The sequence below is a fragment of the Schistocerca cancellata genome, chromosome 1 (genome assembly GCF_023864275.1).
Source record: "Schistocerca cancellata isolate TAMUIC-IGC-003103 chromosome 1, iqSchCanc2.1, whole genome shotgun sequence".
Taxonomy (NCBI): domain Eukaryota; kingdom Metazoa; phylum Arthropoda; class Insecta; order Orthoptera; family Acrididae; genus Schistocerca; species Schistocerca cancellata.
Window position 1 is genome coordinate 946,834,126 of NC_064626.1, and position 23,752 is coordinate 946,857,877.

Consider the following 23,752-nt stretch of genomic DNA (forward strand, 5'->3'; position numbering starts at 1 on the left):
TCTATAGCGGGAAGAAGATATAAAGGATGAGGATCGACTTCGAAAAGCAACATCGCTACTGAAGCACTACACTGCGTATGCAAAATTCTGACTTACTTTTTGATGGCTTGATTACCGCTATGTTGTCTCAGCAAATTCGCGTCTCTTTTCTTTTCCTTCCTCTCGGTAATTAACTGCGTTATCGACCAGCATATTTTCCTTCCTTCTCTCGAAGGGATGATTTGTGCATGAAACGACAGAACTTTTATTAACACAAGCACATAGAAAATTTTCGAAGTATTGAACTAATTTTTGGTCAGGTCCCTGTTCGGGCGCCAAGTGTGATGTAATAAAATAAAAGTGGTGTTGTTATTCAATGGAAAAGTTGGAGTTTGAGATTTCGTTTATTGTTTTATCAGTCACAATTGGCGTAAGAATCATGGATTCACCATTGTCATAAGATATCGCATTATGAAATGTGAATAGTCTTTACTTGCAGTTTCGCGTGGCTTGAGGCAGTCACATTTAGCGTGCTATTGGTTAAGAAATTGCATTATCGTCTTTCTAATTACTTCATGATCATAGATACGATCATACCCGGTTGCGAAGTTATTATTATGACAAAACAATTTCCTAAGGGACCAGAAAGTTCTTAAGAGCGCAGAAACCACTGTAACATCACACAAAAGGGGAATTCAAAACTAAAGCTGATGCAAGAAGACAATAAAACAGTTATTTTTTTCAATGTAACACAGACTTTGGACTGCTGATCTTGGTGTCTGTAACCTTAGCAAAATGCATAATCAAAATGAAAATAATAGTGAGGAGATGATAGGAATGAGCATTGCTAAATGATTCAATATTTCCCAAACAAATATTTATTATAACTAAAACATATGACAAAACCTTATGCTTAGTACAACAGGACGGTGATGTCCTTAGGTTAGTTAGTTTTAAGTAGTTCTAAGTTCTAGGGGACTGATGACCTCAGATGTTAAGTCCCATAGCGCTCAGAGCCATTTGAACCATTTTCAAATTCCTATAAAAACTAATTAAGCCTTTGCTAATTTTTCCAGCAGAAACTCTCCCTATGTTTCTCGTTATACGAGAAAATATGCACTCATCCCTAGTCTTGGAATACTGCGATATGCATGCGCATGGCTGGAGCAGCGTGCATATTAAAATACCCTCTCAGTCCTTGCAAGGACAGTTAACTATCTGGCTGGTTCGTTTCTCCACAGTTGGAGCTCAACGAAGCTACAGCTAATATGTAGCTGAATGTCAGCCACAGTGAACGCAGTGTTCCCATAACTTTTTCCTCTGCGTCATGCAGATCGTTATGTGCCCCATTCTGCACCCAGTGCCAGTTCAGAGAAGATCCCCGAAAATTTCACTCTTGTCTTTCTCGTAGCCGAACTGTCTCCCCACCCGGGTTTCAAAAATGGCTCTGAGCACTATGCGACTTAACTTCTGAGGTCATCAATCGCCTAGAACTTAGAACTAATTAAACCTAACTAACCTAAGGAGATCACACACATCCATGCCCGAGGCAGGATTCGAACCTGCGACCGTAGCGGTCACGCGGTTCCAGACTGAAGCGCCTTTAACCGCACGGCCACACCGGCCGGCCCACCCGGGTTTTTTTTCATTCTCTATGTCATGGCTTTTTTTGACCAATAGAAGCATTCTTCTTATTTTTGTGGAAACTCTCTCTGCCAATCGCAAGGACACTGCCATTGAACTGTGGCGAAATCTCGGCACTTTACTCCTTCCTAGTTGGTTTCTGCCAGTCGGACGTTTTGTGCCCACTCCAGACACCTAAAAGTTGACATGCATACATTACATGTGTACCACTCACTGTTCATGTAATCAACTGCATCACTGGTTTTTTTCGTACCCATTTGGGATTCCAAAAAGCAGTTTTCTGAAGCTTCTTTCTGTCCTACTTCTGGTGGCCCATTACTTGCTCTCCAGCATGCGTCACCTGCCCGGTCACTGACTCCTGCCACAGGTGCCCCCTAAGAGGTTTTTGTGGTGCCTCCCATGGTGTGGCCTCTGCTTCTGTCTGCATCTGCTTCCACACAAAACGCTTCCTCTCGCTGCTTGTTTCATCTTCTGCTCATTTACGTGCATTATATAGGAGCGGTGTGTTAATACCGTTGATTGAGTGTCATCCCTTTTGCAGTACATAGGCAAATCCGCTCATTACCGCCGAAGTAAGTTAGGTGTCATAATCACCTTCAAATTTTGATGTATAAAACTCTTATGTAAGGTGAGAACTTGACCTTCATTTTTTCTGCCACATTACAATCTGTACTGACATAATGACTAGTTTACTCTCTCACTTGTTTAAATATGTTCCGACTTTTCCAGTGTGCCTAGAATTTTACTTCATTCGGTTCTTTCTTATATCGTGTATACAACGAGGGACGTGTCAGGGTAATTCTAATGTTTCATATATTGGTGGTTATGAATTTAGTCTGAGTAATCATAAATGTAACTAAAGCTTCAATTATTTATTTTCTTTTCCAAGTGACATGAAATTCATGTCCAAAGATGTGACTCATGAAGTGGTTTGTAATGATTTTTCAATCTGCACTTAATTTCGAGCACAACCTTTAATCAAAACTGCAACTTAAGCAGGAGTGTTCTCAATGTAAAGCAAAACTGCAATCAGTATAGGTTTTCTCATAACTGTAATTGCAGGAACCTTCTTAAGTTCTTCGCAGGCCTTATAGCTGACTGGTAAGTGTTGGTGTGGTGACTTTGAGACTACTTGCTGGTTATCTCATTCTGTTCGACATGGTTGTTGTATATCATTTTATTTCCGGTTTTGTGTGAAAAAGTGTTAGAGGTTTCAGACAGAGCCAGACGTGATCATTGCATGTGATCTACCTAAAAGGCAAATGGCTTACACGTTCCTTGTGTAAGAAGAAACTGTAACCTTAAATTTCAGCCAAGTATTCATTTATGCCCCATTTTCTATCCTTTGCGTGAAGTAAGTACTCCCTACTCTTGAATAAGCCCATGAAATGTGGTCAGACTGAGTTCTGAATTCATTCTTGAATCAAGATTTTGTGTAAAAAGATATAGACATTCATGAAATTTTTCTGAAGACAAATTTTCATGTACTCACATCATTAGAAGAAAAGTGTTATGTGGCTTGCAGCCTTAGCACTAATACGACATTAAAACTGTGTGCTGCAGTGGGCTCGAACCCAGAACCTTATCGAGTAAGCAGTCTGAGTACAACTCATTACCGTCGTTTACAGCTTCATTTTTCCACCAGTACCTCTCCTACTTTCCAAGATTTGCGGAAGCTTTCCTGCGTACCTTGCGGGACTTGCACTCCTCAGGGTGCTGGTCCAGGAACATAGGAGAGCTTTGAATGAACGAGAAAGGTACCGGCGGAACTCGAGCTCTGCAGGGGAGTACCTCAGTCTCTTAGAGCACTGCTCGTGAAAGGCAAAGTTTCCGGTACGAATCCCTGTCTGACATAATGTTTTAGCCCATGCATGATTAAAATTTATTTAACATAATTTGAAAAATAAAAGATGGAAAACCTGTCTTCCTTTGCGATAAAAATACGCTTTTACAACCGATTTTGTAAATCGGCGAAGTGGGACTCATATGTCCGATAAACTTAACTAGATTCATCTTGTCATGTGAACTAGGATGTTGAGAGCTAAATATTTAATTTTAGAATGATTTTATCAGGATGACAATTATGAAAAAAGATAATAAATCAGTACCAAAACACAAGTACTCTCCTGTCAAAGACATGAAATAACGCACACAAGTTTTCAACTTAACATTTGAAGAGGGCTTTTACATGCCACCCACCATTGTTTTCTACATTCAATGGCGTCTCCTGGGGCGTATTTGTTCCACTACATACCAATGATGTTTAAACTAGCAGAATTACTGACTTGTGTAGTAATGTTTCAAAATAACGTCTATGTCGTACAAGAAAACACAGTTAGTTACTTCAGACGTTCTTGAAATGGAAAAGATGGTGATTTTATCTGATTTTCGTGAAACAGGAGCACTATAAACATGCACCGTCCCATTTGGTCGCTCATAGTCTTCTATATACTCACGCTCCGAAAGTATCTCGCTACATCTACATCTACATCTACATGGATACTATGCAAATCACATTTAAGTGCCTGACAGAGGGTTCATCGAACCACCTTCACAATTTTCTATTATTCTAATCTCGTATAGCGCGCGGAAAGAATGAACACCTGTATCTTTCCATGCGAGCTCTGATTTTCCTTATTTTATCTTGGTGATCGTTCCTCCCTATGTAAGTCGGTGTCAACAAAATATTTTCGCATTCGGAGGAGAAAGTTGGTGATGAAATTTCGTGAGAAGATTCCGCCGGAACGAAAAACGCCTTTCTTTTAATGAATTCCATCTCAAATCCTGTATAATTTCTGTGACACTCTCTCCCATATTTCGCGAAAATACAAAACGTGCTGCCTTTGTTTGAACTTTTTCGATGTACTCCGTCAGTCCTATCTGGTAAGGATCCCACACCGAGCAGCAGTATTCTAAAAGAGGACGGACAAGCGTAGCGTAGGCAGTCTCCTCAGTAGGTCTGTTACATTTTCTAAGTGTTGTTGTTCTACATCTACATTTATACTCCGCAAGCCACCCAACGGTGTGTGGCGGAGGGCACTTTACGTGCCACTGTCATTACCTCCCTTTCCTGTTCCAGTCGCATATGGTTCGCGGGCAGAACGACTGCCGGAAAGTCTCCGTAAGTGCTCGAATCTCTCTAATTTTACATTCGTGTTCTCCTCGGGAGGTATAAATAGACGGAAGCAATATAATCAATACCTCATCCAGAAACGCACCCTCTCGAAACCTGGACAGCAATGTACACCGCGATGCAGAGCGCCTCTCTTGCAGAGTCTGCCACTTGAGTTTGTTAAGCATCTCCGTAACGCTATCACGCTTACAAAATAACCCTGTGACGAGACGCTCCGCTCTTTGTTGGATCTTCTCTATCCCCTCTGTCAACCCGACCTGGTACGGATCCCACACTGATGAGCAATACTCAAGTTTAGGTCGAACGAGTGTTTTGTAAGCCACCTCCTTTGTTGATGGACTACATTTTCTAAGGACTCTCCCAATTAATCTCAACCTGGCACCCGCCTTACCAACAATTAATTTTATATGATCATTCCAATCCCAGATATAAAGAATCTTTCTTTCTATGTACTCGCAATACATTACATTTGTCTATGTTAAGGGTCAGCTGCCACTCCCTGCACCTACATTCTAGTACTAGACAGATATGAGATACAGACGCCCCAATGCTCAAACTGAATATTACTTTAGTGGAACATATGTATCCCACCAGCCAAAAAAGGACTATCTGCCAGGATTTATCAAATACACATGGCTGCAAAGTGAAAGAATTATCCGAGCAATTGGATATTTGCAAGTATTTCGCATTTTTCTTAGTGAACATGTAATCCATCGCAAGCACCTTTTTTACTCCTGCGCTGTATTTGTCTCGCCGAACAGAGCGGAGACTCGTTTCTAGCGCCCTGTGTCACGTTTGACCCGTGTGTTGACCCCGATGCCGGCGTCGCGTGGAGACGATACCGGGCGCGAGAGACACACGCGAGGGCGCTGTTAAACAACCCAGCCAGCCTCCACTGGCGAGCAACGAAAGAGAGAGAGAGAGAGAGAGAGAGAGAGAGAGACAGACAGACAGACAGAAGGGGGGGAGGGGGAGGGGAAGGGTCCTCTGCCGCGCTCCGATCCTGCAGCCTTCCGCAGAACGGCGACACCAGCGGAGGCGGAGGCTGATGGGTAATTCTCGGTCTCACTCCCCGTCCGTGATGCCCGCACACACACACACACACACACACACACACACACACACAGACCTGACGTGTCCTGACGTCACCGCGCCGTCACCAGACGGTCCTGACGTCAGCGCGGGCAGCCGGTGCTGTCCCCTGCATATTCGATGGGGTCGGGACCCCAACGCACTTGGCGGCGGATTGGGGCAGCGCCGCACCGCCTCTTCAATAATGGATCCCCCCTCGCTGCCCTCACGGCGGCTCTAAGCTGCAAGTCCGCCCACGTCTGCTCTCACCAGACCACCGATTACTCCTCGGTCCTACAGGTGGATTACGATACTACATCCTGAAGCAATCAATACAGTTCATTCCCATACCTTACGATCGTATCAGAACATTCTTTCGATAAGTTTTCATACCTTCCTTTTTAGTATTACAAACCATAAAATCACAAACGAGTCTGACCTTTTGGGTAAAAAAATGTTATTTTGCAGAAAATTGACGTGGTGAGACAGGAACTGTGCGAAAATACCTCATTAATCCGAATTCGGATAGTCTGACTCCCTACTTCTACATTCCCATTTCCCATGCTTGTTAGGACTTGTCAGCGACTCATCGTCTGAGATATGGATCACTAGGTGATTGACTGATAATACACTACTCACTACTGGCCATTAGAATTACTACACCACGAAGACGTGCTACAGACGCGAAATTTAACCGACAGGAAGAAGATGCTGTGATATGCAAATGATTAGTTTTTCAGAGCATTCACACAAGGTTGGCGCCGGTGGCGACACCTACAACGTGCTGACATGAGGAACGTTTCCAACCGATTTCTCATATACAAACAGCAGTTGACCGGCGTTGCCTGATGAAACATTGTTGTGATGCCTCGTGTAAGGAGGAGAAATCTGTACCACCACGTTTCCGACGTTGATAAAGGTCGGATTGTAGCCTATCACGATTGCGGTTTATCGTATCGCGACATTGCTCCTCGCGTTGGTCGAGATCCAATGACTGTTAGCAGAATATGGAATCGGTGGGTTCAGGAGGGTAATACGGAATGCCAACCTGGATCCCAACGGCGTCGTATCACTAGCAGTCGAGATGACAGGCATCTTATCCGCATGGATGTAACGGATCGTGCAGCCACGTCTCGATCCTTGAGTCAATAGATGAGGACATTTGCAAGACAACAATCATCTCCACGAACAGTTCGACGACGTTTGCAGCAGCATGGACTATCAGTTCGGAGCCCATGGCTGCGGTTACCCTTGACGCTGCATCACAGACAGGAGCGCGTGCGATGGTGTACTCAACGACGAACCTAGGTGCACGAATGGCAAAACGTCATTTTTTCAGATGAATCCAGGTTCTGTTTACAGCATCATGATGGTCGCATCAGTGTTTGGCGACATCGTGGTGAACGCACATTTGAAGCGTGTATTCGTCATCGTCATACTGGCGTATCACCCGACGTGATGGTATGCGGTGCCATTAGTTACACGTCTCGGTCACCTCTTGTTCGCATTGACGGCACTTTGAACAGTGGATGTTACATTTCAGATGTGTTACGACCTGTGCCTCTACCCTTCATTCGGGCCTTTCTGGATACAGAAAATGTTCGACTGCTGCCATGGCCAGCACATTCTCCAGGTCTGTCACCAATTGAAAACGTCTGGTCAATGGTGGCCGAGCAACTGGCTCGTCACAATACGCCAGTCACTACTGTTGATGAACTGTGGTATCGTGTTGAAGCTGCATGGGCAGCTGTACCTGTACACGCCATCCAAGCTCTGTTTGCCTCAATGCCCAGGCGTATCGAGATCGTTATTACGGCCAGAGGTGGTTATTCTAGGTACTGATTTCTCAGGATCTATGCACCCAAATTGCGTGAAAATGTAATCACATGTCAGTTCTAGTATAATATATTTGTCCAATGAATATCCGTTTATCATCTGCATTTCTTCTTGGTGTAGCAATTTTAATGGCCAGTACTGTAGGTGCTGCAGTTCGATCAGTTTTAGTTTGAATTAACTTGCTTCTGTCTCGAGCAGTAAGTGTTATAGTGCGCAAGCAAAGTTTAAAAATTAGTGACACTGTTTTTTTTCTTATTAATAGTGTGTGATACTAAATTATGGCATCAACGAAACGTAAACATGTGGCGCCGTTACTAGTGGAGAAACAAAATACTTGAAAGGTTAGACAAAGGCGAGTCTCCTCGAAACGTTGCAAGTGAGGTAGGAACTGGCTTGTTGAAGACTGGAGAAAAATTAGGAGAACTCTTGAACGTCACACAATGACGACTGATGATAAGAAATTTTGCAAAAACAGACATAATGTCTTATGGGATAACAGCAATCAGTGATTTTATAATGTTACTTAAAATCCGTCTTGATTGCAAAAATTTTTGCAATCAAGACGGATTTTAAGTAACAAGATGATAAGAAACATGTGAAAATATACAATAGACAAGAAGAACCCTAAAAGTGAAATTCGAGGCAAAGCTTCCTGGGTGTTGCGAGAAGAAAAAGAACTCCATCATCTGGACCAGTCATAAAAGAAAAAGAATCGATTTTGTATGAAAAATTAGATGGATACGATGAAAATGAAATGCTTACAGTGAGTGAAAGCTTGCTATAGCGTTGGAAAAAACGGCGTGGCACTCGAAATGTAATTAATTCCAGAGAGAAACCGTCCGGCGGCGATACAGCAGCCAATAAATTTGTACCGAAATTTGAAAACTTAGTTAAAGAACTTAGCTGTTCCCTGGTGAGGTATATAACATTTATGAATTTCACTTAAACTATAAAATGCTCCCTACAAGAACCTTTGCTGCACAAGATGAGTCAGTTGTGTGTCACTGCAGTACTGTAACAAGGTATGTACTGTTGTTAAACTTTCACCCACAGTAGCAATAACGTACCATACGATGCAGATGTATTTTTCAGTACAGGTAGAACTGTACATTACATTTTCGTGTTTTTTTTTAGTGTCGTGGGAACAATATTCCAGACAGTATTGCCAGTTGAAAATTAAAATTTTACCGTACAGTATTGCGATGTGACGGGTCAATAAATGTGTTCCTCTGACAGTCCGACCTGTTCTGCGTTCTAATCTTGCTCCCGATCCCGTAGGGGACGGATTAGCGAGGTTCTACCGGACAGGTTAATTCTTACAATAAAGTAAAAATAGTGACAACCTTTGTTAACAACAATATTTCATAAGAACAAGTAGCGCCGTTACCGGTTTCGAAGCGACAGGTTTACGATAAGATGTCTTTTGATTTTTAAGCGAACTTTCTCCACAACAGAAATCAACCAACATCACAGCATAACTTACCAGCAATTATAAATATGAACAGCAGACCGAGGACAAATCGGTCGAGTCGAAAAGGTAACAGAATTTTTTTATTCATAATAAATAATAAGTATAACGATTTCAAACCAACAGAAGACACATTCGATATTTTTCGTAAACCAACGACAACAGACGTAATTATCACAACCAATCACACCAGCCGAGAACACACAGACTCGCATATTTTCATTATATGCTACACAGACTGATCAGTTTACCACTGCAAAAAGAAAAAAAATTGAAAAAGAACTAGAGTTTCTCTGAAACGTGGCCATAACTAACGGTTATTCTAAAATCTTACTGTACGCATTATTCAAAAGGAAAACCAAACGTGCACACCAATCCCATACACAAGACACCTCAATCAGAGGCACAACGAACAACAGAAAAACAAAGTTTTGTATGAACATATTTAGGTAATATTTCCGATAAAATTGCTCGACCTTTCAAGAATACAAAATTATGCACTAGGTAGAGGAGCACCAACAATCTACAGTGCTTCTTGAGACATGTACCAAGAAAATCTGACTCTTTCTTCGCTATTAGGAATATACAAAATTAACTGTGAGGAAGGCTCAAAATTTTATATTGGACAAACAGGAAGGAAAGTTAGTTCCCTTTTTTAAAGAACACACAACAATAAGCGACAATAACCCATCCACCTTTGCTGCACACATAAAAGACACCAATCACAAAATACCTAATATTAATAAATCATTATAAATACACTAACGAAAAAAATCGCAGCACCAAAAAGGAGTTGTGCGACATAAAAAAAGTTAATCGGCATGATTCTGTATCTGAGAGATGATTTCTATTCAAATTTCACACCAGTCGCATAAGAGTAACAGTGGTAGCACTACTATGAGAATGTAATGAACAGTTACAAATCGGTTACTCTAAGGACAAGTACGAGCCAGACACCGTGTAGCGCGCATTCCATTGACCCCAAACCATCACCAGTTGCGACTTCAATGGTGCCAAGCGAGACGTCACTGGAGGACAGGGTGGGGGTTTGTTGTGTTTTCTGACGAAAGTTCTTTTTGCCGCGGTTCCAGTGACAGACATGTATTGGTTAGACGGAGACCAATTGAGGACCTGTAGCCGACCTGTCTGTGAGCAAGACACACTGGACATACACCTGGGGTTATGGTCTGGGGTGCGATTTCGTATGACAGCAGGGGCACTGCCATGGTTATCCAAAGCTCCCTGTCTTCAGATCTGTGCGTCAGTCTGTTGATTCGACCTGTTGTACTGCCAATCATGAACGGCATTCCAGGGGGTGTTTTCCAAGAGGATAACGCTCGCCCACATACCGCTGTTGTAACCCAACGTGCTCTACAGTGTGTCGAGATGTTACCTTGGCCTGCTCGATCATCATATGTGTCTCCAGTCGAGCACATATGGGACATCATCGGACCACAACTGCAGCATCATCCACAATTAGCATTAATCGTCCCCATATTGACCGACCAAGTGCAACAGGTGTGGAACTGCATCCCAATAACTGACGCCCGACATCTTTACAGCACAATGCATGCACGTTTGCATGCTGTGATTCGCCATTCTGGTGGTTTCACCGGTTATTAATGTACCAGCATTTTATATTTGCAATGGCTTATCTTGCTCTTACATTAACACGTTATCTTTCAATGTCAGGCACTTAAATATGTTACCTATACACATGTATTCCAAAAATTTTATTACTTGGTATTAATTATATTTGGTGCTGCGATTTTTCTTCCGTCAGTGCATTACATAAGTTACAGAAAGGTAAAATCGCGGCTGTGCTGGAAGAAACTGATATTTACGTCCATCTAAAAGATTAATCAGATGCCTTATTAACGTACAAGAAGACCTACGAAATAAACAATTCTTAGACGAATTTTTACCATTTCCACGGCGAACCATTATAGACCCATAGAGTGTATAAATATCACTGTACTCGTTAATAAATATGGCAGTAATGCGAAAGACCACGCAACCATAAAGCAGGTCGTGAAAAAAAATGGTTCCAATGGCTCTAAGCACTATGAGACTTGACATCTGAAGTCATCAGTCTCCTAGAACTTAGAACTACTTAAACCTAACCAACCTAAGGACATCCCAAACATCCATGCCCGAGGCAGGATTCGAACCTGCGGCCGTAGCGGTCGCACTGTTCCAGACTAAAGCCTAGAACAGCTCGGCTACACCGGCCGGCGCTTGTCGTGAAAAGTTTTACTCGTTTCTCATTGTTTTCAGCTCTGTTTCATATGTACAGGGTGACACAGAAAAACGGGAACATTTCCACAATCCAATAAAACCAGAAGTGATGAAGGAATGAAATTACATTCATAGTAATTGAAACCTTACAACTTTGCCATTTACGAAACATCGTTCTTTGGATGTCGTCCTCCTCTACGAATATATTCGTGAAATCTGCTGTTGAGGTTCCTCATTGACCGCTGCAACATCTCAGCTGGGATACTGTGAATTGCATCCCGAACTCTCTGTTTTAACTCATCCAGGGTTCTTGGTCGAGTTGTGTAGACTTTGCTCTTGAGGTAGCCCCACAAGAAAAAATCACAAACGGATAAATCTGGCGATCTGGGGTGCCAGGGAATGTTACCGAATCGTGAGACCACGCGCTTGCCAAGCAATTTTCGCACGTATGCCATTGATTGCTGTGCAGTGTGTGATGTCGCTCCATCCTGTTGAAACCAGGCTTCTTGAACGTTTGGAAAGTTGTTCAATGGAGGTGTAACGAAAGTTCGTAACATCTCAACGTAATGATAGACATTGACACTTATTGTGTGTTCCCTGTTCATTTGCGAAAAGAAAATACGGTCCGATAATCCCTTGTGATGAAACACCGCAAAATACTGCCACTTTACTAGCGTGTAAAGGGCGCTCATGAACGTCATTTGGATTTGTGTTTGCCTAGTAACGGTAGTCCTGTTTATTCACAAAAAAACCTGTGAGTTATAAATGTCCCTCATCTGAAATCCACAACTTGTTTAGAAATTCATCTTCTTTGTTTATTTTTTTATCATTTGTTGACAGAATCCTAATCGTAACCGGTAATCGTTGTCCTTCAATTGTAGCACCATCTGTAGTTAGTACGGATGAAATTTTAAATCAAGATGAAGAATTCTGCGGACACTCTCCCAGGACATTCCAAACACTGCTGCTTGCTTGCGAATTGAACACCGAGGGCTCCGTAAGACAGACTCGTGTACAGCATCAATGTTCGCTGGAGAAAGCAAACTTCTTGGTCGTCCTGTTGGTTTCTTCTTGAGGGCAGATCCAGTCTCTTCATAGTTATTAATCCAACATTTTATTCTGTGTTTCGACAGAACGGCATCATGACGTCCTAAAGTATAAAAACGTCGAAACTCCCTCTGAGCCGCTACCGAGCTATCATTGCTTTTAGAAAACATTTTTATGGCTAACGCACGCTGTTGTCCGTTCCACTGATCCACGATTACTGAAACGGCGGACTGTTAACTCGCTTGCTGTCATGAATCCGCAGTGCTGTCACCTGCCCATGGCTGCCACTACTGATTTCAAATATTCCAGTTATTCTGTGCCATCCTGCACAACTGCCTAAAAGTTACGTGCTCCTAAAAAAACGAAATACTATTTCCAATTTATTTCACGCAAAGACGTACATGACATAATATGCTATTAAAGAATTGCAAAGTAAGTTATATTCTTCCTAGCATACCTTGGGATACGACATGTTCCTACACTAAATTCATAGATGATACTATGCATTCAGTGTATAATGCTTCCGCTTTAGACACTTGTAAATGGCCTAATGCCGAAATTTACATAAAACAAAAAGATAGTCATCATAAGGCATCTCGAAATCATTTATAAAACTCCCTGCATCTGCAGACCTTATCGCAATGAAGATCATATAATAAATAACATTATTAACAAGGGCAGTGTTCTTAGATTATTTCTAGAATTAAAATACAAAAGGATTATTGTTGTGCAAAATTATTTTGTGCTTGCCATGTTTGCGTACGTCAACCGTACTTGCCCCGTGTTGCCAGAGAAGCACTGTGTGATTTTACTGCAGGAAACTTTAGGCACTTTCTGAAATGTTCTTGCAACGGAAACTGCAGAGCGAAGTCAGCTGGCAATTTCCCACAAAGTGGGAATGTGGTACGCCAACTTTAGCTCCTTTCATACTAAGGCCAATGACCTGCCCCGGCTTCGAGCGGGTAATATTAAGTATCTCCGCTCAGATGACTTGCATGGCGTGGCATATTTTAATAATCGGTAGTTCTGCATTCAGGCTGACTGGTTCGCAATGGTAAAAGTCAAACTTCGGGCAAGAAGTGACTCTGTTGCTCTTATGATGCGTTTCGGAATTTATCCATCAATAGATATCCAGGAGCGATTGCTGTACGTAGATATGGCGTTTCAGTTTGTATGTGAAACGAATTTTCGCAGGTAGTTTCACATACAATGTGAAACGCCATGCCTATGTGCAGCAATCATTCCTGGATATCAGATTACGAATAAATTCCGAAACGAGTCATATGAGCAACAAAGTCATTCGACTCTAGGCGTTTGATTTTTACTATTGCGACCCAGTCAGCCTGAAAGCAGAAGTATTGATTGTTATAGTAATGGTCGCCTGCTTCCTGCATGGCTTTATGTCACATTTATATTGTAGCATAATTTGTTTGCGGCCCATTGTGTCAAGTTACGAATAAATTTCAGACAACAATGTTAGGTAACTATCATCCCTTTCGTATAGCTTACGCGATGTAATTTGAACTGGCATTTGGAGTGACGCCTCATGGCAATGATAGAAGCAGATCACCATGTTTACAACCTTTGTAAATATTTTTTGCGGATCATTGATGTGTGTGTGTGTGTGTGTGTGTGTGTGTGTGTGTGTGTGTGTGTGTATGATTCAATATGCATAGGAAGCTGGCTGATGTAGCAAAAATAAAAGAAAAAACAGGAACAAAGAAGCATGATGTACACGTTTCAAATGGTTCAAATGGCTCTTAGCACTATGGGACTTAACATCTGAGGTCATCAGTCCCCTAGAACTTAGAACTACTTAAACCTAACCAACCTAAGGACATGACACACATCCATGCCCGAGGCAGGATTCGAACCTGCGACCGTACCGGTCGCGCGGTTCCAGACTGAAGCGTCTAGGACCGCTCGGTCAGATTTACATGTTTAACTCGTGTTACAACAGTCCTCTCGTGAAGCATCGTACGCACTGTGATGCGTTGTTGAGACTCCACTGCAGCAGTTCTTTGTCGTGGGCCTTTTATGCCAGACATCTTCGCCGTGCCACGTAAAGAATCGTGTACACATCTATGTTTGAGTCAAGGATAACAGAACGCTGAAAGCTGAGTAATCTGCTGTGCTGCTGAAAGAACGTATGTAAACAAAGCAAAGTTGCCGAAGTTATCGAAGTAGTTTTTCTGAAAAAGTTCTACTTGTAGCATGAAAATCAAAAAGTCGCATATTTTATATTCTCATGTTTTTCCGCAGCGCAACTGTTTTCAAGCTATTGCGGGGTTACAATTGGTTAAAACTGTTTGATTATTTAGCTTTTTCATTACGGGTGTTCAACAAACCATGACCGCTCTGCATCTACATCTGCATCAGATTCCGCAAGCCACCTCGTCGTGTGTGGTCGAGTATAGTCTGGTACAACTAACTGATCCCACCTGACCTGTGCCACTCGCGAGTGGAGCGTCGGAAGAATGATTGTTGGTAAGGCTCTGTATTGTCTCTAACGTCCTTCTCTACTATGCTTTGTTTTACACAAGTTTTGCAGAAGCTTCTTTACAGCATCTGTATACCTTGGACGGCATACCACGAATTGTTCTATTCCTTAAGACTTGATCCAAAGTTGCTCTTCATACTCCTGTAGAGAGCTAAATGAATTCACACCATAGAATTATTCCTTTTCTATTAAATAACAGATTGGAATGTATAAGTACTTAGATATCGCCGGGTAATCTGCTAGTAAATACACAAAATGTCAGCTAATGAATCCGTAGAGGTATTAGGAACGCTACTGGCTACTTACCTGCTTCTTTTAGATACAATGCTAACGTTAAAGGTAATCTAGAAATAGATTAATCTAAAAGTGCTTTTCATGTACTGCAATTATATCCTGAATTTTTCAAAATATCATAAAGAAACTGTGGAAACATTTTGACCACAAATTTATACGTTAGACACTGCTTACTCAAACAGCACATATGTAACAAATTTTTCTGTGAACTTCCCACAACTTTATATCTTTCATCGTAATGCCTAAAGCCATTCCTGCAGACAATGAGCTAGGTGAAAGAGCAGACGTTTTAAACAAATACAGAAATCGCTGTTATATGTCTCTGAATAGGAATGTACAAGACGTTTCACCAAAACATTTCTCAACTCTAATTCGAGAATTTAAAAGAGCAATTCGGTTAACAGACGATCTGGTAGAATGTATGAAAAACTGAGTACTAGTGTTGCCTGTTAAATCGTAACCGGATGTTCCGTGATAGAGTATCCCTCTGCGTGACTAATCTTTCTGTGTTGCATTTGCAAATCACTGATAGCAGCCGATGTTTATTAAGAAATGTAGTTTTACTATGCTCCCAGCCATTTACGCGCCTGCACAAATACGTTACGTTCTCAAATATTATAGCGAAACAACAGCGATCTCTCCTAGAAGGCAGCAGACGCCGCAGACGTGGGCGGACATTTTTCATCTCTGTAATCCCGCCCGCAGGTGGCTTCGAGTTGGACTGAGCCTGCTATATAAATAAATGCCACGAAGGGGATTTGTCCCGGAGAGGTTTAAAGGGCGCAGGAGATGTACCACCAGTCCTACAACCAAGCGCGGGCCACGTCGGCCCTCTCCCTTCGTCTTATGCTGAGGCGAATCAACGTTCCATATGCTCCACATAACATCGGCTCGTTTCTACGATTCTTAGAGTCGCGGCAGATTATGTATGCTGCCAACAAATTTTTCATCTCTCACACTGCCTCTGCTGTATGACGGTTCAAACCACACATACTGCATGAAGGAGAGCTGATTCATCTGTGTATAGCATAGTACGAAAACTAAAGAGAAATGGAGGATAAAAAAGTTACCTTGTAATGTAATGTAGCAAGTTCAGCCGAAACTTTTAAAACGGAACTAACGGTGTCCAGAAAGGATGGATCAAATACAGTTGGTGGCGGTGTATCTGTAGCGAAACTGAAGGAGATAGTTCCTATGAAAACACATGGGTAGAGACAACCGGAATAAACAACGAAATTAGCATGCCAAATTTTAAACGAATGCAAGATCCCCAAGACTGGAGATGTTTTACTGAACCTCGAAGCTTAACGTAGACTTCAGTGTGAGATGCTTGTCATAGCTTTCACAACGAAACGGTCTCAACATTGGGCAGAAAAGGTAAAGAGATTCTGGTTCCATGTCAAGTACACCAGCGGCAAGACTCAATACCTTCGCTACGCGATATGACAACATTACCGATGACAGCGCCACTAAAGTGGACCTACTAAACAAAATTTTTCGAAGTTCCTTCACGAAATAACACGAAGAATTCGACTCAAGAACAGCTGCCAACATAAGCAGCTTACAGTTATATATCTTCGGTGTGGCGAATCAGATTAAATCGCCTAATAAAGGAAGGTCTTTGGATCCAGGTTATATACCAAACGTTCGCCCGACGAAAGATCTGCACGTAAGGACTGGAAAGTTGCATAGGTCATACCAATATTCAAGAAAGGAAATAGAAGCAGCCCAATGAATTACAGACCCATATCGCTGATGTCGATTAGCACTAAGATTTTGATACATATAGTGCGCTCGAACATTATGAACTACCTCGAAGGTAATGGTCTATTGGTACAGAGTACGGATTCAGAGAATATCGTTCTTGTGAAACACAACTAGCTCTTTATCCTCACGAAGTAATGAGAGATATCGACAGTTGATGTCAAACTGATTCCACATTGCTAGATTAACACAAGTCTTTTGACACCGTGCCTCACAAGAGATTGCTAATCAAATTGCTTGCCTATGGAATATCGGTTTGTTGTGCAATTGGATTCGTGACATCCTTTCAGAAAGGCCACAGTTGGTAGTAATTGGTGGAGAGCCGTCGAGAAAAAAAAAACATCAGACGTTGGCCAAAGCAGTTTTATATGCCTTCTGCAGTTCGTAATCTATACAAATGATTTAGGAGATAATCTGAGAAGCCATATTAGTGTGTTTGTAGATGATAACCATCTGTTAAAGTCACTGGAAAGATCAAAATCAGCTAAAAAATGATTTAGACAAAATATTTGTATTGTGCGACAAGTGGCAGTTGACCATAAATATTGCAAAATGGCTCTGAGCACTATGCGACTTACCTTCTGAGGTCATCAGTCGCCTAGATCTTAGAACTAATTAAACCTAACTAACCTAAGGACATCACACACATCCAAGCCCGAGGTAGGATTCGAACCTGCGACCGTAGCGGTCACGCGGTTCCAGACTGAAGCGCCTTTAACCGCACGGCCACACCTGCCGGCGATAAATATTGCAAAGTGTGAGATTATTCACATGAGTTCTAAAAGGAATTCGTTAAATTTCGGTTAAACGATTACCACACAGTTGTAAAGCCGTCAATTTGATTAAATACCTGGGGATAAAAATCACGAACAACTGAAACTCGAACAACCACATGGATAATGCTGAGGAGCAAGGCAACCGAAGACTTTTTTTTCTTGGCATAGCACTTAGACTGTCTATTAGAGAGACTGCATGCATTACGCTTGTCCGTCCTCTGCTAGAGTACTGCTGTGCACTATGGGATCCTTACCCGACGGGATTGACGGTGGACAACGTAAAAATCGAGAAAGGAAATAGAAGCAGTCCGATGAAACACACACCCATATCAATGATGTCGATTAGCAGTAAGATCTTGGAAGATATACTGTGCTTGAACATTATTAACTACCTCGATGATAATGGTCTATTGGTACATAGTACGGATTCAGAAAATGTCGTTCTTGTGAAACACAACTAGCTTTTTATCCTCACGAAGTAAGGAGTGCTATCGACAAGGGATGTCAAATTGATTCTGTTATCGCGGAATAGGGGAGAAAGTGTCAAGGGTATGTTACGTGAAGTGGGGTGGCAACCATTAAAACAAAGGTGTTTTTCGTTGCGGCGAGATCTTTTTACGAAATTTCAATAACCAAATTTGTCCTCTTGTAACGCCGGAAATGCATATCCTCCTATTTCCATCTATTGTACTATAATAATTTTTCCTTGTTTTGTTACCTCTAGATATGACATTTATGTCTCTTTATATATTGTAATTGTTTTACTATTTGTATATATATATTTATGCATTTATGTCGATGTATAATTGGTTGTATTGTAAATATTATTTGTATTTTTACGCTGGGTCTTGCCTAGGGAAAACTATGCTATCGAACGAATACATCGATAGGTCGTGTGGAGAACCAGAGTGTTTAGGATATTTGGTAGTGTGAACTCTGCCACGTGGAGCGCGGGGAGAGCAGTGAGAGTCTGGCTGGAGTAGCGAGTGGAGCAGGTGTGTTGTGTGACGCTCCCGCGAGTTGCCGCGCTTTCGGGGTTTGGCAGCATGTAATTGCGCTCGACTTGCTATGATAGTTTCTGATACGGTGTCGCGGACGGGAAGCATTAGCTGGCGCACATCAAGAGCCCGTTTCGCCTGGTGACCGTGTCGAGAAGAAGGCGCGCCAACATCCAGCTTCTGCAACAGCGACGGCCGACAATGAGTGACTGTCGCCACCTCCTCGATCGACGGCTTCAAACCTTCAATCAACCAACAAGGAAGACTGGAAGCACGTAAAGTCTTAGAACTGTATGGCAGACCTCAGCTTTTCAAACTTTTAAAATTGTTGCATCACAAAATTACAGCAACTTAGCATGAACGTTTGTTGCTCATTGTCCCAATTGCATTACCAAGCAGGGTCCCTTCCTTTTCTGGAATGAACCCGAGTGTCGTTGAAATTTAAACGCCAGCATCATTCGATTTCACTGCTTTAATTTCAAAGTTCAGTTAAGGTATTCATAGCTGGCTACAATATTTAGATTACACAAGTACAAATTAAGAGTGCGAGTTTTGTTACCATATTTTAGCTTACCTGTGACTGCAGCTCAGCTTGGTACGTACTAAATTTTACTATTGTTAATTGTTCAGAATCATTTAATTCAAGATCAAAGTTAAATCTCTTATTTCTAAATTGCGTAGATTCAAGTAGCTTTTGAAATGATTGTTGAGGTAGTCCAAGACTAATCGTATTTTACTGAATTTCGATGTGCTTCAGAAAGAAAGCTCACTATTAACTTCAGTCACTAAATTAACTTTCAATTTTCCGGTTTTATTAATTCTTTTGCTAAATTAAGTCAGAGTGTAGCAAAATTTATTACTTCTGACAAACTTTCAGTTTTCACACTACACGCGTCAACCTTCAGTTGCCACGCTTCTAGTGCTAATTATATGTGTAATAACCTTTCTTTTTCAGTTACTATAGTAATTGTCCATAGGACTGGCGACCGTAATTTCTCCCAAATCTCAAATATATAATTACCGCTAGTTAACTGTTAACGTAACGGCCGCACATTTACTTTTCTTATTAACTTTCCCCCTTTTCAAAATTAATTTCCACCAGTTTCATTGGCATTTTTCCTTTCATTTAGATGTAACCCTTTTCTCCCTCTTTACCGACAGATTAACTTCGGTGACGATTGCTTTTCCCAAATTTCCATTAAGTACACGCGGTTTAATTTTTCACTGTCATTAAGGTCGATAAGTGAGGGGGAGGTTACACTCTGCACTTGAAAATCTAATATTGTCGCCAACCCAAGTAGGGAGAAATGATCGTCGTAATAAAATTAGAGAAACCACAGCTCGTATGGAAAGGTTGAAGTGTTCACCATGAGCTGTTCGAGAGTGGAACGGTAGAGAAGTAGTCTGAGGTTGGTTCCAACCCTCTGCCAGGCGCTTAAGTGTGAGTTGCGCAATAGTCATGTAGATGTAGATGTGAAGGATGCCAGTTATTCAACTATATGAAATAAACTGGTCATAACTTCTGAACGGTTTGCGTTAGGACGTTCAAAATTCGCGGTTGGCCACGGGGCATGTTGGGAATTAGTATGCACATTATTGTTTGGTTCAGCGACGAAGCCCACTTTCACTTGGATGGGTAAGCAAAACTGGCGTATTTGGGGGACTGAGAATTCGCATTTCGTGATCGAGAAGTCTCTTCACCCTCAACGGTTGACTGTGTGGTGTGCAATATTCAGTCACGGAATAATCGGTGCGATATTCCTTTGTAGCACGGTTACTACCCAACGGTACGTGAAGGTTTTGGAAGATTGTTTCATCCCCATTATCCGAAATGATCCTGATTTCGACAAGATGTGGTTCATGCAAAACGAAGCCCGACCGCATCGAAGCAGGAGAGTGTTTGATGTCCTGGAGGAGCACTTTGGGTACCAGAGGCCACTGACATGGGCCTCGATTGGCTGCCATATCCTCCGGTATTGAACACATGCGACTCCTTTTTGTGGCACTATATTAAAGACAAGATGTACAGCAATAATCTCAAAACTATTTCTGAACAGCCATTTAGAAGGTGATCGACAGCATCGATATTCCAAGACTTCAGCGGGTCATGCAGAATTTCTCTATTCGTCTGCGCCACATCATCGCCAGTGATGGCAGGCATGTCGAACATGTCATAACCTAAATCCGAATAGCTTCAGTGACGTTTACATGTTGAATAAATTTTGTTCACGCCGTAGTTTGTAACTAATTTACGTTTATTTCATATAGTTCAATAATTTTCACCCCGTAGATGTAATAGCAGCATATAAGGGCACAAGCGATATTTTAATTTCTGATAACCTGTAAGTTTTCTCCCGTTAGATTTGCTGGGAACGGGAATGTGATACCCCTAGTTTCGCATTATATCTGCGATGTGTGTCATCGCATACTGCCTCCTTGTCGTTAAATGTCTTGTAATGACAGAAATGTGATTACTTAATATAATCTTCACATTTCCTCTTGGTAAACCACTTACGAAATATTTCTAAACATATAGAGGCACACAGCATAATAGGCGTAGTAAAGCGTATCATTCCATCGGAAAGTTGATGCATGTAGCAAAGATAAAACTCAGTTTGCAGACGGAGCACAAGCGCTGATTGTACATATTACTACTAAAATGATCTTGTACAGTTCAATGAAGAGAGTGGTGTTATTTTGGTCTGTAATCCAAAAACTGGTCTGATGCAAATCTACGTGTGCCTGCCTCTTCACCTCAGAATAACTGCTGCTACATACATTCATTTGAATCTGTTCACTGCATCCATCCTTCGGTCACCCTCTACAATACTGACCCCTCACGTCTCCCTTCATTACGAAGCATGATTCCTTTAGGCATCAGGATTACTCCTATCAACAGATCGCTTCATTAGACGAGTTGAGCTGCAAATATGTTTTCCCCAATTCGATCCATTGCCTATTCATTACTAACTGCAACTATCCATCTAATCTTCAGCATTCTTATGTAGCACCGTATTTCAAAAGCATCTATTCTTTTCTTGTCTGTACTGATTATTGTCTACGTTTCTCTTCCGTATAAGCCACCCTCCAGACAAATACCTTCAGTATTGTATTTCTCTCCCGTGTTTCAGTCAATCGTTATCTAATCCCCCTTCTGAAACAGCCTCTAGTTCTTTCATACTATCCAAGCCCCATCTCCTCAATTGGCTAGCGTTTTGCAATCTCTTCAGTTTTAATCTGTTATTCCTAATCAAAAGATATATATAGTCCACTTCTCCACTGGAATCGGTTTGCAGTTTAAAATCTATATCTTTCCATTATGTAATCAGTCAGTAACCTTCCGGTGTTCTCACGTCTCTTTCACATATTTAACCTTCTTTAATGATGTTTTAACCAAGCGTACGGCGCTACGTAAAATTCTCTTAGCCCCTAGACATTTCGACTTCCTGCTAAACAGGCTTTTGGTCCATCTTTGTAACGCAATACAGTAGCGTTTTTTCGAAGGATTTATCCTCACCTCCTGGTAGGTTGCCGGAGGTATGTCGCACCACATGGCTACGCGCATGTCACGCAATTCCCATAAATTACGGACCAGTGGTTTGTGACCACCGATTTGGCGCTTGATAGCGTCCCAGATGTTGTCCTTCGGGTTCAGATCAGACTGATTTAGTGGATAAGACATCAACGTGAGTTTACTGCCATGCATTTCAGACCTCTATAGCCCGATTCTGGCCTTGTGACATGGTCATTTATAGTGCTAGAAAATGCCATTCCCGTCTGGTTAACAAGCACCAAAGGATGAGGTGGTCCACAATAATGTTCGCGCAGTTCACAATTGTCATGGTGTCTTCGATTTATACCACAGGTCCCTTGGAAACCCAGGTGAATGTCCCCCATTGCATAATACTGCGTTCACCGGACTGCATCAGTGGTGTTGTCCATGTTTCCAGCAGCCATTCGCCTGGATGACTGCATATCCGAAATCGACCATCGCCCTGGCGTAACAAGAAACGTGATTCACCAGACCAGACGATTCATTTCCATTGCTCCACGATCCAATCTCGCTGATCCAATCCCAACTGCAGTCGTAATTTACGGTGTAGTAGGGTCAGCATGGGATCAAGTGAGGATCGTCTGCTGTGGAACGAGTTTTCAACAGTGTGTACTGATCGGTGTTCTCCGAACACTTGTGCCTGCCCCAGCTTTGTCCTGTGTCGATATATCTGCCACAGATCGCCGCCTATAGCTCTGTACAGACCGACTTAACTGCTAAGGTCATCAGTCACTAAGCTTACAGACTACTTAACCTAAATTATCCTAAGGACAAACACACACACTCATGCCCGAGGGAGGACTCGAACCTCCGCCGGGACCAGCCGCACAGACCATGACTGCAGCGCCTTAGGCCGTCCTCCACATTAAGAGGCCCGTTGCTTCACCTTGTTCTACTCCATTCACGTTTCAAAATGGAAAAAATAACTGCAACAAGCTTCCGTATGCAATCTCTTCGCCTATTTTTCGCGTCTTTCAGTGTAGCACTAAAATTGTCACGCTGTATGTCTCAAGGGGCAACGGCCTTGCCGCAGTGGATACACCGGTTCCCGTGAGATCACCGAAGTTAAGCGCTGACGGGCGTGGTCGGCACTTGGATGGGTGACCATCCAGGCCGCCATGCGCTGTTGCCATGTTTCGGGGTGCACTCAGCCTCGTGATGCCAATTGAGGAGCTACTCGACCGAATAGTAGCGGCTTCGGTCAAGAATACCATCATAACGACCGGGAGAGCGATGTGCTGACCCCACGCCCCTCCTATCCGCATACTCCCCTGAGGTCCCAGTAGGCCACTCGTAGCCTGAAGACGGAGTGCTTCTGTCTGTCTCAAATCCACTGACGAAAAAAAAAAAGAAAACCTCAACGATGAAGAACGAGTTGTGCAACAAACGAAAGTTGGTAGGCGTGTTTCTACATCTGAAAGATGATGTCTATTCAAATTTCGCGCCACTTG

General features: G+C 42.3%; 1 pseudogene; it reads left to right on the forward strand.

Annotated features, from left to right (window-relative positions):
- Positions 1-23,315: 23,315 nt before the first annotated feature.
- On the forward strand, positions 23,316-23,433 carry LOC126104611 (5S ribosomal RNA; annotated as a pseudogene).
- The last annotated feature ends 319 nt before the right edge of the window (positions 23,434-23,752 follow it).